Source organism: Gobio gobio, assembly GCF_949357685.1.
Source record: "Gobio gobio genome assembly, chromosome: 25".
Lineage (NCBI taxonomy): Eukaryota > Metazoa > Chordata > Actinopteri > Cypriniformes > Gobionidae > Gobio > Gobio gobio.
Genome location: NC_137121.1, coordinates 7,887,298 through 7,905,930, shown reverse-complemented (window position 1 = coordinate 7,905,930; position 18,633 = coordinate 7,887,298).

Here is an 18,633-nt window from a genome sequence, read left to right as displayed (position 1 = left end):
ACAGGCTCGAGTTCGCGCCCTCAAGATTCCATAATAGAATTTTGGATACTAATGGAATTTCGCGAGTGGGCACGCCAGCGATTTGACAGCAAAACTCGTGGTTTACCACAAAAACGCGCTCTTAACTTGTGTTTGAAGTGTCCAAACAGACTAAAGAACGCTAACGCACTCTTTCCTTGGTGTTCTCAAAATTGCATGCTCACTTTTTAGGGCACACCTCTTATATGGTAAAGTTACATATTGTTGACCATCTTTTTAAGTAATTACACTATTTACCACGATGGCTGTTATACGAATTCAATTAAATAAGGATCAACAAAATCCATCTTACTATTTATCAAAATCCACTTACACTGTAATTACAATTGCCTAAATAATGTAATGAGATTTTTAGATTTATGTTCTAAATATAATTATAGAATTATAGAAATATGAAATGTTGGGAAAATGTTAATTATTCCAGGCCTATGAAACTATAAACTGCCAGTATAGTTGGCGGCGTAATGGATTCTAGAATCATTCAACTATTGTTCTAACCGACTGTTCAAAAACTGTGAATTATGTGAGAACGAAACCTATACTTTGTTTGAATCTATTTTTGGTGAAAAAATAGAGCAAAACTGTAAAAAATGACAACTTTTGTTGTTTATTGAACTGTTAATACCACATTTTGCAATCGTGCTGATATAGGCTAACGTTACTCTGGAAAATAGCACTCTTCCTCATGATATTGCTTATTTCCTCTTTAATTACTTTCAAACGAATGTTTATATATATTTTTTGTGCCTCCGCTATCGTCCTGTCAAATCATCTCGCTCGCCTATGATTACAGTTACAGTAACATTTAAATTCACCATCATCGGTTCTCATCCTCAGGCGATCTGCAGGACAGTTTTTGCAATGACCATCAAATGGGCAAGTGGAAAGACACGCCATGTTTTAGTAGGAACTAAAGAGCTCTAGAACGTTTGGTAGCCATTGTTAGTATTGGCCATCGAGAACCAGTTCCTACTTGGAATCGTTATAAAAAATCAGATTCTTTTCTTTCTTTTCGTTTCTTAATATATGTATCTCATAATGTTAATGTTTGTCAATTTGTGACTGTTTTTTTATTTGTTAACATTGTTAATAATTATAATAATAATTATATATATATATATATTGGGTGTATACCCCTCTGGCACTGTTGCTAACTGATGTCCAGAGGGTTATTACCTCAAAATATGCGTAATCCGTTTTCTTAAGTAATTAACCCTCTATGGGACGCATTATGTTCTAACCATGAAATATTAATTCAAATACATTTTTATTACATGAAATAGCTTCAATCAGGCAAACCGAAAAAGATTTGTTGGAGGGTACTTGCTGAGCCACAATGGAAAATGGTCAAAAAAGTATTTTTTTTTATTAAATGTTGACTTTCTTTTCCATTTAAATGCACATTTCTTTTAGAAATTGATAGATTTATATATTTGGGACTCATGGAAACCAAAAATAAGTAGATCCCCATCATTGAATCCCTATCGTTCTGCACTCTTCCTATTGCCCTTTCCGTAAAATATTGATATTAATTTTCTGAAAAGAAGAAATTATTTTGTTACTTGTACATAAACACAACTATACTACAATAAATAACTAAATAACTGCAGTCATATTGTTGACGCTACTATGCATAAAAAATCCCAATGGTGAAATTACATTGATATTTCCTCAATTTACAGTAAAACTATGTTAGACAAAGTTGATTTGTGAATACAAATATATAATTTGCTTATCAAAGATGCTACAGCACATCATTGGCTCCCTTAAGGCCTGCCCTTTTAATTCCCATAGTGCAATTTTTTGTATTGTTTTCTGAATAACAAGGAAATTACTAGAAATGAATTGTCGCCATATGGCAACGCTGTACCATAGAGGGTTAAATATTGTTTCTAATTAAATATTAATAGTAAATATGTGGGAAAAACAAGAAACTAGACTTGGTGAAGGCATCTGACAAAATCAAAAGTCAAACTACGCCTACAGGTTTTATTTTACCATGCAAAATAAAATAAAAGCTGACAGGAAAACGCAAACATCGACTACAACACAATCAGTTACACATGATATTTAAATAATGGGCCACTTTTGGCCACTACTGTATAAATTAATTTTAAAGGTGTAGTATTGATGAGGATCTATTGACAGAAATGCAATATAATATCCATAACTGTGTTTTCAGTGGAGTAATGGACCGTTATGTGTTTATTACCTTAGAATGAGCGTTTCTATCTACACACACCGCCGGCTCCTTACAGTGAAGACGCCATTTTTACGCCATTATTATATCGATTGTATTGTTTTTAATGATTAAGCATTTATGACGTTGACTCGCCTAACAATCTTGTCTTACCTTTCTGTCTAATGTTTTTACCTTTCTTTAGGAAAGCAAAAGAAGAGGAAGAAGAAGAAGGAAGGCTTCCGTGCGTTATGCTGGAGAATAGGGAAGGCTATAAAGCGTCACATCCTGTGTTGCGGTGAGGACAATATAGCATGCAGTGACCCCACGGATGACCCAGATTTATCTGGACTTCGATGGGCGTTATCAGTCGATCCGGGTCCATCTGGTATCAAGCTGCCCATTACCGCAGATCCGGCCGATCTGGAGCTGTTGTCTGTGTCAGATATATCCAGTCTGGAGCCGCCACCTGAGAGCGATGGAGTGAGAGCGATGGAGTGGGTGTCTGTCTCAGATATAATCGATCATGAGCTGCCACCTGTACCAAGCTTTAGTAGCATCAAGCTGACATCTGACATGGGTCCGGCCAATCCAGAGCCGCCACCTGAGAGCGATCCAGAGCCGCCACCTGAGAGCGATCCAGAGCCGCCACCTGAGAGAGATCCAGAGCCGCCACCTGAGAGAGATCCAGAGCCGCCACCTGAGAGAGATCCAGAGCCGCCACCTGAGAGCGATCCAGAGCCGCCACCTGAGAGAGATCCAGAGCCGCCACCTGAGAGCGATCCAGAGCCGCCACCTGAGAGCGATCCAGAGCCGCCACCTGAGAGCGATCCAGAGCCGCCACCTGAGAGAGATCCAGAGCCGCCACCTGAGAGAGATCCAGAGCCGCCCCCTGTCCCGGGTCCATCCGCACTGCATTCTGGGACCCCAGGTCCATCTGGTTTAAGGCCAGCTTTTGGTGAGTCTGTGATCATTATTCTACTGTCAGTTCTTTCATTATGCCGACACATTTATGCTTTTTCTAACGATTAATCTTAAAGGCTTGTTCACACCGGGACGTGTTTATCACCGAACGTCTCGTGACCAAACAAAGGCCGCCAATGTAAGTGGGCACAACCATGAGCAAAATGGCAGGCGTTAAAAGCGTAATTAAAATATTGGGGGTTTTTTGTGCGCGCCGTGTTAAAAACTGGCTGACCAATGAGATTGGTGCTTTTGTCCGCATGCCTGGAACTGCTGAAGTTACTGTAAAACACCACTTGGTGGCGCTCAAGCACAAAACGGTCTGGGCGAGCACACACTGATACCTGAGAAGACGACGAAGCGGAAGTAGAAGAAGAACCCTCTACAAGCGAGTAAAACACTTGCATATGCGAGTAAATCGTCACTCTGGGCGATTAAATAATATCCATCATTAGCCATTGGCTAATACATTCTCAGATTTTACTCGCCAGTGTGTGTGTGTGTGTGTGTGATGCTAAGAATAAGTCCAGCATAAATATATGTTTACTCGCTGAACACTCTGAATGAGCGCTTGAGACTTTCGCTCTCGTCAAGCGATCTATACGATTACAAATCAGCTCATCTGACGTACCGTAAACTCTAGTTTGAAGAACTCTGACGCTTTGCTGAGCGCATTTCTCACACACACACCCACACACACGAGAGAGAGCGCGAGAGTCTTACATACCATGCAAAATTGCCGCGCTACATGTTCATAATATTCTTTGTTGTATTTTCAGTTCATTTGGAATTATTCAGCTTTTAAGAACAAGCAGAAGATATGCCGTTGTTTCCGGTAATGGGCGGAGCTAATGTGCAAACAGCAATCTCATTGGCTGGCGCTCATCTTTTCCTGTCCCTGTTTTGATTTCAGCAAATCAGTTTGAGCGAATGCTGTCAACGTGATTAATATTCATGAACCCAGCAGCTCATCAATCCTTAGTGCGTTCTATATTGTTATTAGTAGTAGAATTAGTATTTTTATTATCTTTTAACAATATAATATAATTACTATTATCTATTTTTTTACAGAAACACCAACAATATCTTAAGCACCACCACCAGTCCAAAGTTCAGTTAAATGACAAATATGCATTAATACATGCTTACCAACAGTTTTAGTGCTAATTACTAAAGTTCTGTCATTAAATAGTGCTTGATTATCATAATATCATAACATAGTCTAATGCTTGATTATCATAATATCATAACATAGTCTAATGCTTGATTATCATAATATCATAACATAGTCTAATGCTTGATTATCATAATATCATAACATAGTCTAATGCTTGATTATCATAATATCATAACATAGTCTAATGCTTGATTATCATAATATCATAACATAGTCTAATGCTTGATTATCATAATATCATAACTTAGTCTAATGCTTGATTATCATAATATCATAACATAGTCTAATGCTTGATTATCATAATATCATAACATAGTCTAATGCTTGATTATCATAATATCATAACATAGTCTAATGCTTTATTGACTGATGTTAAGCGTGAACATTCAGATATTTGAAAAGCTGTGCCATTTTACAAAGATATTGATACATTTGGTGGAATTTATATATATATATATATAACGATTTTCTTGAGCCGATATTTGGAGCCGATGCAGCTTTTGCTCCTCAATTCACATCATAAAAATTACACAATGATCATGATGATAACATTTTAAAATGTAAAAAAGGAACATTATTTGAACAAAAAAAAAAAACAATATTTAACAAATAGTAAAAACAGGTAAGCTAGAACAAGAAAAAAAAGAGTTCAGCGTTTTCACTTTCAAAGTGTATGGCAATATTTCAACTAAGTCAAACAGTTAAAAGATTCTTTGAAAGTTTAAAACGTATCGTTGTCTTGAAGAGCAGATTCCAGCTCTGCTAGTCTCCAGCAACTCAGAGCTGCCCGTGGACGCCTGTCTGTAAATAATGCCGGGGAAAAATATCGGCGAACACAGCAGCCTTTAATCGGCCGATGCGGATACACGTAAAAATCAGAAATATCGGCCCGATATATATCAGTCTAACACTAGTGAGTTTCCATCTGCAATCAAACCTAAAGCGCCATCTACTGTCAGGGAGTGAATCGTGAAAATCTCTTGGGTATGAACACACAGACGCGTCGATAATCGTCCCGGTGTGCAGAGGCTTAATTGTCCCACTCTCACCTAACAATTGTGTTCTTCCCTCAGTATTTGACATATGGTTTGATGAAAACCGGACAAATAAAAGCAGGAAGATGAAAGCCATCCGTGCGTTTCTCCGCCGAAGATGGAGGGCTGTAAAGCGTTCTGTCCGCCGCTTTCTAAAGCGCATCAAAGTGACCCCAGATTGGATTGCAGACGAGCCGGTGTCAGATCCAGCAGATCAGACTGATCCAGAGCCGCCCCCTGTCCCGGGTCCATCCGCACTGCATTCTGGGACCCCAGGTCCATCTGGTTTAAGGCCAGCTTTTGGTGAGTCTGTGGTCATTATTCTACTTCAGTTCTTTCATTATGCCGACACATTTATGCTTTTTCTAACGATTAATCTTAAAGGCTTGTTCACACCGGGACGTGTTTATCACCGAACGCCTCGTGACCGAATCCACTGGTTAAGACTAACACACATCACTTAGACATGTTACTTAAAAAACAAACACACATACAGTGGATTGAGGCAGGCCTGCTATTTTTATTTGACCAAAAAAAAAACGATTCCAGTTCTTCAAAGCTTCAAACGGATTCAGTGTATTTTCGTGTTGTCGTCTTAATTTGGTAATTATGTAAGTGAAAAATGTTTAGCGTAGGCCTATTTATTTTATTCCTTTTATTATATTTTTGATCTGATCTGTGCTGATGTTTGCACAGTAAAATAAACCCATGAATAAAGTGTATTTTTAACGGCTCACAGACACTCGTCAATCACAGTTTTATTTAATGCCAATTCAATATTATAATCTTATCAGTTAACGGTTAATAATGAGCAGCCGTCGCCTTCCCATAATCACCGGCGCCGTCATTACGTTCGGCCAGTGGAGGAAAGTAGTGCAAGCCTAGGGTTCAGTTCGGTGGAGAAAAGCCCAATATTCGGCCGAATCCGAACCCGAATCCTGGATTCGGTGCATCCCTAGTGTGAACACACAGAACTGCAGGACAAACGCCACAGCGAATGCACACACACACACACACACACACACATCTCCATGAGAGGAAGTTATTATGGAGAGGAAGCGCAGATCAAATAGGATTCAATGGTGAATTTCACCCGCAATCAAACCTAAAGCGCCATCTACTGTCTGGGAGTGAATCGTGAAAATCTCTTGGGTATGAACACACAGACGCGTCGATAATCGTCCCGGTGTGCAGAGGCTTAATTGTCCCACTCTCACCTAACAATTGTGTTCTTCCCTCAGTATTTGACATATGGTTTGATGAAAACCGGACAAATAAAAGCAGGAAGATGAAAGCCATCCGTGCGTTCCTCCGCCGAAGATGGAGGGCTGTAAAGCGTTCTGTCCGCCGCTTTCTAAAGCGCATCAAAGTGACCCCAGATTGGATTGCAGACGAGCCGGTGTCAGATCCAGCAGATCAGACTGATCCAGAGCCGCCCCCTGTCCCGGGTCCATCCGCACTGCATTCTGGGACACCAGGTCCATCTGGTTCAGGGCCAGCTGTTGGTGAGTCTTTGCAGTGTTTCCCACAGATTAGAATTAGATTAGCACAAATATGATTTCGATGTTGATTCAGTATCAGCTCATATGTGTATAGTAGGGCTGTGTATCACCAATGCCACGATACGATACGCATCACGATATGGATCAATTTGGAATTAAATTTCTTTTGAGCAGAGTTTAGTAACAGTAATATCTGTTTATTGAATAGCCAGTGTTAGAACAGTTGTGATAACTGACAAACTATTTTGTTTTTGTCATTAAAAAAAGTTAAATTAAATAAATAAATTGTCACAAAAAAACTTTGGAAAGGCTCGGTCCAATATTGATTATTTTGGATATATATTATCAGGTACAATACATGGCAAATTTTGGAATCTTGCGATAAATCTAAAATCTAAAACAAATTTGGGAAAACAAATCTCTGAACTAATGCTGTAAACTATGGGAGTCAGTTGTACTGTAATATTAAAAGTAAAAATTAACTGATTTGTACAAACACTTAAATTACACTAAATTAGAAATTACATGTTTTTTATAATAATAAAGTTATAATATTAACTTTAGAAATTACATAATCATATACATATTTTTAAAAATATAAACATTTAAATGGTGGCTGTCATAAAACTTGCCAGATTAATTCAAACATGCATTAAATATTGAAGAACATTACAAATTATAATGAATATGGAATATGGTGCATATATTTAGCAAAATGCTCCTCTCTAGAGTCAATTTTTCTAGCTGACTAATGAGTTTATGGACACTGGATATGTTTGATATGTTGATTCCTTGTGACATGATACAGATTTCAGTAAGTTGTTCTCTATCATTTAACACTCGTTCAGATGTTCATTCATGTTTATTTTGCGCTGTTACTGATATTACGTATTAAGGCGGAAGAGAAGATCTTCCTCTTTATCAGTTGTCTCGCCTATAATCATGTCTTACCTTTCTTGTGGTAATGTTTTTATCTTTCTTTAGGAAAGAAAAAGAGGAGGATGAAAGCCATCCGTGCGTTCCTCCGCCGAAGATGGAGGGCTGTAAAGCGTTCTGTCCGCCGCTGTCTAAAGCGCATCAAAGTGACCCCAGATTGGCTTGCAGACGAGCCGGTGTCAGATCCAGCAGATCAGACTGATCCAGAGCCGCCCCCTGTCCCGGGTCCATCCGCACTGCATTCTGGGACACCAGGTCCATCTGGTTCAGGGCCAGCTGTTGGTGAGTCTTTGCAGTGTTTCCCACAGATTAGAAACCAATGTGTGGCGGGGGGGCATGGGTGATTGGCACAAATATCGATTTTGATCTTGATTCAGTATCAGCTCATATGTATATAGAAAAATAACTTTGCATTTTTAGCACTATTTTAAACTTTTCTTGGGTTAAATAATATTAGCTTGCATTCATTAAAGCTGCAGTCTGTAGTTTTTCAACTTTGTCGCCATCTCTGTTCGAAATATTTATAACATATGATACAGTTAAGCAACATCACATGAGCAAGAGTGTTGTTTTCCTGAATACCATCACGACTGAACATGACACTGATTTCATACGCCAGTTCCATAAACAATTAATGAACATCAAGTCACTTACATTTTAGACGCAATATTGAGTGTTTTTGTTCTGTTTCAGCAGCGAAAATAGTTCCAAACAAAGATCACAACAGAACCATAACTCATCTCACAGCATCAGTGTGTGTTACTGAATGATTCAGCGTTTGAATGAATCGGTTGAATCAAAGATTCAATGACCTTTTCATAAACGACCACCTAATTCCTGAATGAATCAGCCGTTTCACTGAATCGACTCAATGACTCGCTCATTTAGACGGTCTCCTGCTGCCACCTACTGGTGGTTTAGTTTCATCGTTCCGACATTTCTTATTTGTATATTCAAAAATATTTAAAATAATCTCATAACATTATTTAATGCAGTTGTAATTTTTCAGTGTAAATAATTTAATTTGAATGGTAACAGCCTATAGTGTCTTATTCTAACTTAATTTATAGATCAAATTTAAGAATATAAAATGAAAGCTGAAGCATAGCCTATAATTAATAAGATTATGGAAAAATGCCCTTTATAAAAAGGTACAAATATCACAAATATGCATATTTAAATATGTCAAAGCTAATTGAATTCTGGTGAGAATATTGCTTCAGAATAGACCATTTACAAAAACAAACCAAAAAAATCTGTTAATGAATAACGCAATATGATGTTGATTCTGTGGCACAGAATTTGGTCATTATTATTCTACTGCCGTTTGACATTTGTGCCTAATTATTAAGCATTTATGCTTTTTCAGATGATAAAGCTTAATTTGTTTCTCTTTATCAGTTGTCTCGCCTATAATCTTGTCTTACCTTTCTTGTGGTAATGTTTTTATCTTTCTTTAGGGAAACAAAAGAAGAGGAGGATGAAAGCCATCTGTGAGCTATTCCACCGAAGATGGAGGGCTGTAAAGCGTTCTGTCCGCCGCTGTCTAAAGGGCAACAAAGTGACCCCAGATTGGATTGCAGACGAGCCGGTGTCAGATCCAGCAGATCAGACTGATCCAGAGCCGCCCCCTGTCCCGGGTCCATCCGCACTGCATTCTGGGACACCAGGTCCATCTGGTTTAGGGCCAGCTGTTGGTGAGTCTTTGCAGTGTTTCCCACAGATTAGAATTAGATTGGCACAAATATGATTTCGATGTTGATTCAGTATCAGTTCATATGTGTATAGTCTACTGTACATATAAGGAAAAATAACTTAGCATTTTTAGCACTAGTTTAAACTTTTCTTGGGCTAAATTATATTAGCTTGCATTCATTAAAGCTGCAGTCCGTAGTTTTTCCACTTTGTCGCCATCTCTGTTCGAAATCTGCAACTGCAGTTATCAGGGTTCCCGCAGTGTCTTAAAAAGTCTTAAAATGTCTAAAATATATATTTTTTTTCAATTTAAGGCCTTAAAATGTCTTAAAAACGGCTAGATTTTCATCCGAGGTCTTAAATTTCATTCAGTTAGGTCTAAAAAAAGGTTTTATCCTTGTTCATTTCCAGAAACGCTGACGGCAGAAAGTTATTAACGTTACACAGTAGCAAAATGGTATCGAATCGTAGACGACAAAGCGGAGCTCTAGAGTCTTTGCTACTCCGCCCTCAGAGCGCTCGTTTGGTGTGTTGTAGTTCTTTCTGGGGGATTTTGGTGTTGGTACACGTATGTGGTGATAAATCTACAAATCCCGTGATAAAGCAATTACCTCCCCGCAAAATACGTCTACGTTTAATAACGTTGTATTTTGTTGGACAGAATGAGGCAGACGCGCGTCAACACATCTTCACATTAACTTAACATGGAAATCAGTCGCTCGTTCGGTGTGAACTCAGCTTAATCCGTTTTACTGCATAACACTTTTCCATTTCTATTTCCAGATCCATGCAGATTTAACCCAATGGCTCACTGGGATCCAGCAGATCTCCAGCCACATGTGTCCGTCCTCTCTTGGCTGTCAGCTGATCCAGGTCCATCTTATTATGAGTGGACAGCTGACCCTTATCCGGACATTCCTGAGCTGTCCCCTGTCTCAGGCCCATCCAGTCTGGGTCCAGATGATTCTGTTTCAGAGTTGTCTGTCCTGGGACCATCCAGTCGCGAGGAAACGTCTGTTTCCAGTTTATCCAGTTTAGACCTGTCGCGATAGTCAGTAAATCAATTAATTGCAAGATAAAAAAATGATCTCTCTCTCTCTCTCTCTCTCTCTCTCTCTCTCTCTCTCTCTCTCTCTCTCTCTGGCTGACTGTGTGCTACACTGAAGTTGGCAGTTTGATAAATGCAAGTTAAAGGGTTAGTTCACCCAAAAATGAAAATTCTGTCATTAATTATTTACCCTCATGTCGTTCGACACCCGTAAGACCTCCGTTCATCTTCAGAACACAAATGAAGATATTTTAGTTGAAATCTGATGGGTCTGAAAGGCCTCCATTGGCACAATGGCACGGTTCACTCTCAAGTAGGGTTGGGCATCGAGAACCGGTTCCAACTTGGAACCGTTTAAAAAATAACGATGCCATTGGAATCGTTTAGAAATTTTGTTTTCGATTCCGATCATCGGTTCCAAACGCGCAAGTTTTCGGAAGTGCTTGCCACGCCCGTTTGTTCTGTTGCAGCCATGGAGCACGGCAATCGGCGCTCAAAAGTGTGGCTTTATTTCACTTAAAAAAAAAAAAGCCTGGGTCGGCACAGTGCAACACATATGACAAACTTATTTCGTGCACGGGAGGATGCACTACAAATATGTGGTGTATAAATTAACGAGTGTAGCGTGTTTAAAATGCTGCGCAGGTCTGTCCTCCTAGGGCAACCCTGCGCTAACCAACGTTACTAAAGGGATAGTTCACCCTGAAATGAAAATAAAGCCTTCTTTTACTTACCCTGATGTTGTCCCAGTGCCCTATGTCCTATGACATTTAAAATACTGTTTCTGCACGCGCTCCTTCCTATTATGGAATGGCAGTGAATGGCGATCAGCTAAAACATTACAAAAAATAAACAAATGTATCCCGCAACGATACAGGGATCCGCGCGCCATATGGAAAGTGTTCAGGGGGCACACTATAAGGTTTTGCGAGAAAGAAACCGTATTATTCAGTAAAAACACTGAGCTCAGCCGTTATTCTGAGCGCGCTCCTCTGTGTACACTATGAGCCGTCAGCAGCCGCCGGCGCTCATGCCTACTATAATAACTCGCACTCGTCATTGCACCCAGGATAAGCACACACACACACGCACCATTTGGAGAAATCAAGCTCAATAGAAAAAAACGCGATTCTCGTCTTTTCTATAACGTATATGATAAGAAATAATACTAATAATATAACCTCCTTAAGTGAATATTGTGTACCGGTTGTCATGACAATATTGCACGAGGCTACTGCGGCTTGGAGTGCGCACACACATGAACACGCGCATTTGAACAACAGCTGGGTGAGTAAAAGATGGCTTTATTTTCATTTCAGGGTGAACTAACATTATCCCACCTCGTCATAATCAGGTAGTGTAATAACAAAGCCCTTGACCAAATTGCGAATTGTGGTGAACAACAACGTTACTGAAATTATTTTTCCCCCTTGTAGATTTAAATGTAGCTATACGCAAATTGCCCACGCTAGTAGCAGTCCTAATATGACTGCTGTTAATGCTATTGCTAAACCGGGACTCATGTGAAACTCCATTCACCTTTGCAGCAAAGCAAGTGAAAATGCCAGCGGAGAAAGTCCCAAAACTAAAACTCATTATTGAATCAAAATACAATTTTCCTCTGTGAAATGAGCCTGTGAGATGTTGTGACTCCACCCCTCAAAGAATCGGAATCGAGAATCGAAAAGAACCGGAATCGAAACTAAGAATCGGAATCGGAATCAGAATCGTTCAAATCAAAACGATGCCCAACCCTACTCTCAAGACCCTTAAAAGGCACTAAAGACGTCGTTACAAAGTCCATCTCACTACAGTGGTTCTACAATAACTTTATGAATTGGCGAGAATAGTCTTTGTGCGCAAAAAAACCCTAAATAACGACTTGCATAGTGATGACGATTTCAAAACAAGGCATCATGAAGCTTCGAAGCGTTATGAATCAGCGAGTCGATTCAGCAGTTTGGATCGCCAAATTTCAGCAGTTTGGCGGTTTGACACGCAATCCGAATCATGGCATCATGAAGCTTCGAAGCGTTATAATTCAGCGAGCCGATTCATGATTCGGATTGCGTGTCAAACCGCCAAACTGCTGAAATTTGGCGATCCAAACTGCTGAATCGACTCGCTGATTCATAACGCTTCGAAGCTTCATGATGCCTTGTTTTGAAATCGTCATCACTATGTAAGTTGTTATTTAGGTTTTTTTTGCGCACAAAAACTATTCTCGCCGATTCATAAAGTTATTGTTGAACCACTGTAGTGAGATGGACTTTGTAACGACGTCTTTAGTGCCTTTTAAGGGTCTTGAGAGTGAACCGTGCCATTGTGCCAATGGAGGCATTTCAGACCCATCAGATTTACACTAAAATATCTTCATTTGTGTTCTGAAGATGAACGGAGGTCTTACGGGTGTCGAACGACATGAGGGGAAGTAATTAATGACAGAATTTTCATTTTTGGGTGGAACTAACCCTTTAATTCTTCAGCTTAATCTTTGTGTGCTTCAAGTTCAATCTTTGTGTGCAAAAAAGGTACATAAGTTCCTGTAGAGATAGCAATTCATATTCTCCTTTTTTTGCCAAATAAATGAAAAGCATGTCATTAATGTCTTCTCTCTTGCTGTATCAAAATCGCCCCTGGCTTTCCTCAGAGATGGTCCCAATAATGTCCTTAAAGTCGAGTCAAATTCAGTTTGTGCATGATTACATGATATAACCATTTTTTTAATACTGTATCCTAAATTGTGGATAATTAAGCTAAACATTATTTACTGAAGTACATTTCTGGAGTGTTAACGATTAAAAGAAACAACAACAACAAGAACCGTACAGAACTGAAAACCGTGATACGAACCGTGGGTTTTGTGAATATCTCAAATATGCACCTAAACCAAATATGCAAATATGCACCTAAACCACAATCATCCGTTGCAGTTTTCAACCATTTTATTTGTTTTTGGTATTTATTCAAGTTAATTTTTTTGTTAACAGACTGAGACTCCATTGCTTTTATTGTTTTTGGTTGTTTTGTTCATTTATTGTGGATATTTAAAATGTTTTTCGTTTTCAGTGTTAAATAGTCTTTAGAAATAAAAGTTCTACCAGAAAGACTCGGGAGAATTAATGCTGTTACAATAACATTTATTTAGGAGCTCAGCAAGCAATCAAGTTCTTTGGCGTAGGCCCCATTCGTAATTCGCATTCCGAGGGTACGGAATCTGCGTATCCTGCCTGAAGACGAAGGCAGGGGCGCAGCCCACCCCCAAAGATAGGTGGAGGAGGATCCACCGGGAACGGGGCTCACCCCAAAAGAACGGTTTATGAAGTATACTCACGGGTCCTGAATCTTGAAGTTCCTAATGGAGAGAGAAGAGAAAAATAGATTTTAAACCATGTAATATTTTGGGTTAAGATGCAAAACCGCCGGCCATCTTTAGTTCCTAACGCGAGATTCGCAGCTACCGTGACGTACGGACATATGGGCCACAGTCATCTGTTAATGGGACACGTGGGCCACAGACCATCTTTTGATAGGGCACATGGGTCACAGACCATCTTTTGATAGGGCAAATGGGACACAGACCATCTTTTGATAGGGAACATGGGTCACAGACCATCTTTTGATAGGGCACATGGTTCACAGACCATCTTTTGATAGGGCACATGGTTCACAGACCATCTTTTGATAGGGCACATGGTTCACAGACCATCTTTTGATAGGGAACATGGGTCACAAACCATCTTTTGATAGGCACATGGTTCACAGACCATCTTTTGATAGGGCACATGGTTCACAGACCATCTTTTGATAGGGCACATGGTTCACAGACCATCTTTTGATAGGGAACATGGGTCACAAACCATCTTTTGATAGGCACATGGTTCACAAACCATCTTTTGATTGGGCACATGGGTCACAGACCATCTTTTGATAGGGCACATGGGTCACAGACCATCTTTTGATAGGGCACATGGGTCACAGACCATCTTTTGATAGGGCACATGGGTCACAGACCATCTTTTGATAGGGCACATGGGTCACAGACCATCTTTTGATAGGGCACATGGGTCACAGACCATCTTTTGATAGGGCACATGGTTCACAGACCATCTTTTGATAGGCACATGGTTCACAGACCATCTTTTGATAGGGAACATGGGTCACAAACCATCTTTTGATAGGGCACATGGGTCACAGACCATCTTTTGATAGGGCACATGGGTCACAGACCATCTTTTGATAGGGCACATGGTTCACAGACCATCTTTTGATAGGGAACATGGGTCACAAACCATCTTTTGATAGGCACATGGTTCACAGACCATCTTTTGATAGGGAACATGGGTCACAAACCATCTTTTGATTGGGCACATGGGTCACAGACCATCTTTTGATAGGGCACATGGGTCACAGACCATCTTTTGATAGGGCACATGGGACATAGACCATCTTTTGATAGGCACATGGGTCACAGACCATCTTTTGATAGGGCACATGGTTCACAGACCATCTTTTGATAGGGCACATGGGACACAGACCATCTTTTGATAGGGAACATGGGTCACAAACCATCTTTTGATTGGGCACATGGGTCACAGACCATCTTTTGATAGGGCACATGGGACACAGACCATCTTTTGATAGGGAACATGGGTCACAGACCATCTTTTGATTGGGCACATGGGTCACAGACCATCTTTTGATAGGGCACATGGGACACAGACCATCTTTTGATAGGGCACATGGGACATATACCATCTTTTGATAGGCACATGGGTCACAGACCATCTTTTGATAGGGCACATGGGTCACAGACCATCTTTTGATAGGGCACATGGGTCACAGACCATCTTTTGATAGGCACATGGTTCACAGACCATCTTTTGATAGGGCACATGGTTCACAGACCATCTTTTGATAGGCACATGGGTCACAGACCATCTTTTGATAGGCACATGGGTCACAGACCATCTTTTGATAGGGAACATGGGTCACAGACCATCTTTTGATTGGGAACATGGGTCACAGACCATCTTTTGATAGGGCACATAGTTCACAGACCATCTTTTGATAGGGACATGGTTCACAGACCATCTTTTGATAGGCACATGGTTCACAGACCATCTTTTGATAGGGCACATGGTTCACAGACCATCTTTTGATAGGCACATGGTTCACAGACCATCTTTTGATAGGGCACATGGGTCACAGACCATCTTTTGATTGGGAACATGGGTCACAGACCATCTTTTGATAGGGCACATGGGTCACAGACCATCTTTTGATAGGGCACATAGTTCACAGACCATCTTTTGATAGGCACATGGGTCACAGACCATCTTTTGATAGGCACATGGTTCACAGACCATCTTTTGATAGGGCACATGGGTCACAGACCATCTTTTGATTGGGAACATGGGTCACAGACCATCTTTTGATAGGGCACATGGGTCACAGACCATCTTTTGATAGGGCACATAGTTCACAGACCATCTTTTGATAGGCACATGGGTCACAGACCATCTTTTGATAGGCACATGGGTCACAGACCATCTTTTGATAGGCACATGGGTCACAGACCATCTTTTGATAGGCACATGGGTCACAGACCATCTTTTGATAGGGCACATAGTTCACAGACCATCTTTTGATAGGGCACATAGTTCACAGACCATCTTTTGATAGGGCACATGGGTCACAGACCATCTTTTGATAGGGCACATGGTTCACAGACCATCTTTTGATAGGGCACATGGGTCACAGACCATCTTTTGATAGGCACATGGGTCACAGACCATCTTTTGATAGGGCACATGGTTCACAGACCATCTTTTGATAGGGCACATGGGTCACAGACCATCTTTTGATAGGGCACATGGGTCACAGACCATCTTTTGATAGGGCACATGGGTCACAGACCATCTTTTGATTGAGAACATGGGTCACAGACCATCTTTTGATAGGACGCATGGTCACTGACCATCTTTAGATAGGACACATGGCTACAGCCATCTTTTGATATAGTAGAAGACCACGCTATCATAACATACTGCCGAATTGGCAGGAACACCACCACCAGTAGTAGCATAAGGATTTACCTGAACCGTTACTGGAGAGTTGCTGAGCTTCGAGGAGGATTTTTGAATCAGGTCTTATAAAAGACTCGAATGCAGAAGAACGGCATCTCCCCAGTAGCTTGGATGCTGGCCTAGAAATTCCACGTTCGTAGCTGTAGGAAAGTCCGTTACGAAGAGAAGGAGGTAGACTGCAGCTTTTAAGGTCAGTATAAAAGTGGGTCTGAAACCAGGCCTTAGAGAGAGGTGCTCCATTAGATAAATAAATAGGGGGGAGTGGTCGGAAGTCTTAGGACGAACGTGAAGATATTTAACCATGGAAGTGAAGGGACAGAGATTATTATTCATCTTAGAAATTGTTAATGTGATACCAGAACCTTTAGAGTCATGCTAGAATGCTTAAGGAAAAGAGTAAAGAAATTGAGTAAGAAGTGAAGATCAGAATAGAAAAGGCAGAGAGTAGGATCAAACTGATTACTTTCTAAAGTGAATTCCCTGGACACATGAAGCCGAAAAGGGCTGATAAAACACGGCTTCTAGCAGAATATCGTGTAAGTGGAAGAGCGACCTTTACGATTTAAGTGTTAGGAGTTAAATTAAAAGCTTTGAAATTACCTGATGCTTGTTAAAACAAGTAGGTAATCTTAGTTTTACCTTTGGAATTTTGGGAGAGTTTACTGAACAAGCCTGATGGTTTGAGCATTGCTGAAGAAAACCATCTTGACCATCATGGAATCCCGCATTCAGATGCTTCTTGATTGAGCAACACCGATCTGAAAGAATGGCCCATGCACAGGTGAGTTGGAGAACACATTTCTTTCCATCTGCAGTTAGGAGGATTCTAAACCCCTGGGCGTAGCTCCCACTCGCAGCTTGACACCATCAAACCGTCAACCTGCTGAAAGAACCCCCAAAAGAAAATAAACCGGATCAGCATGACCGATACGTAACGTGCGCTTGTGATTGAGAACGCCGGACGATGCCCTTGCAAAAGAAAAGAGTGTTTTATACGGTTAAGCTTTATTAGCTAATAAAACCACAACTAGCTATATAGAACCCGACGCAGCTACCGAACCTATGAAAGAGATCAATGCGAGATTCATCATTTGATAGCCTAAGCCAGGATAATACTGTGTGAGTTTGGTCGTGTTTGCAGTATGAGACAAATATCACAATCCTAAAAATTCCTTTGACCCTGGAATAAAATCTGATGTCTTTAATAGTTAGTTTGACATGCTCACCAACGCCGTGATGCAATTTTGGCCTGAATAATTTCACTAAGGTGAATGGGTTGATGTAAAACTTCGGACAAGTCCTCGTGTGTCCGATTAACGTACAGCCTGCCATTAATGCACTGAGATCCCACAGTGTGACATCAGGATCATAGTCTGAAAAGCAACGAATCACAGGACCTCAAGCAACGTGGATTGTGTGCCTCTCCTCTCTTCCTCCAGACACTGGGACCGATTTCCAAAGGAAATGCAAAATGTACTTTCATCAGAGAACATATATTTGGACCACTCAGCAGCAGTCCAGTCCTTTTTGTCTTTAGCCCAGGCGAGACGCTTCTGATGCTGTCTGTTGTTCAAGAGTGGCTTGACACAAGGAATGCGACAGCTGAAACCCATGTCTTGCATACGTCTGTGCGTATAGGTTCTTGAAGCACATTTTTGAATGGGTTTGGTTTCACAATCCTCTCCAGGGTGTGGTTATCCCTATTGCTTGTACACTTTTTTCTACCACATCTTTTCCTTCCCTTCGCCTCTCTATTAATGTGCTTGGACACAGATCTTTGTGAACAGCCAGCCTCTTTTGCAATGACCTTTTGTGTCTTGCCCTCCTTGTGCAAGGTGTCAATGGTCGTCTTTTGGACAACTGTCAAGTCAGCAGTCTTCCCCATGATTGTGTAGCCTGCAGAACTAGACTGAGAGACCATTTAAAGGCCTTTGCAGGTGTTTTGAGTTAATCAGCTGATTAGAGTGTGGC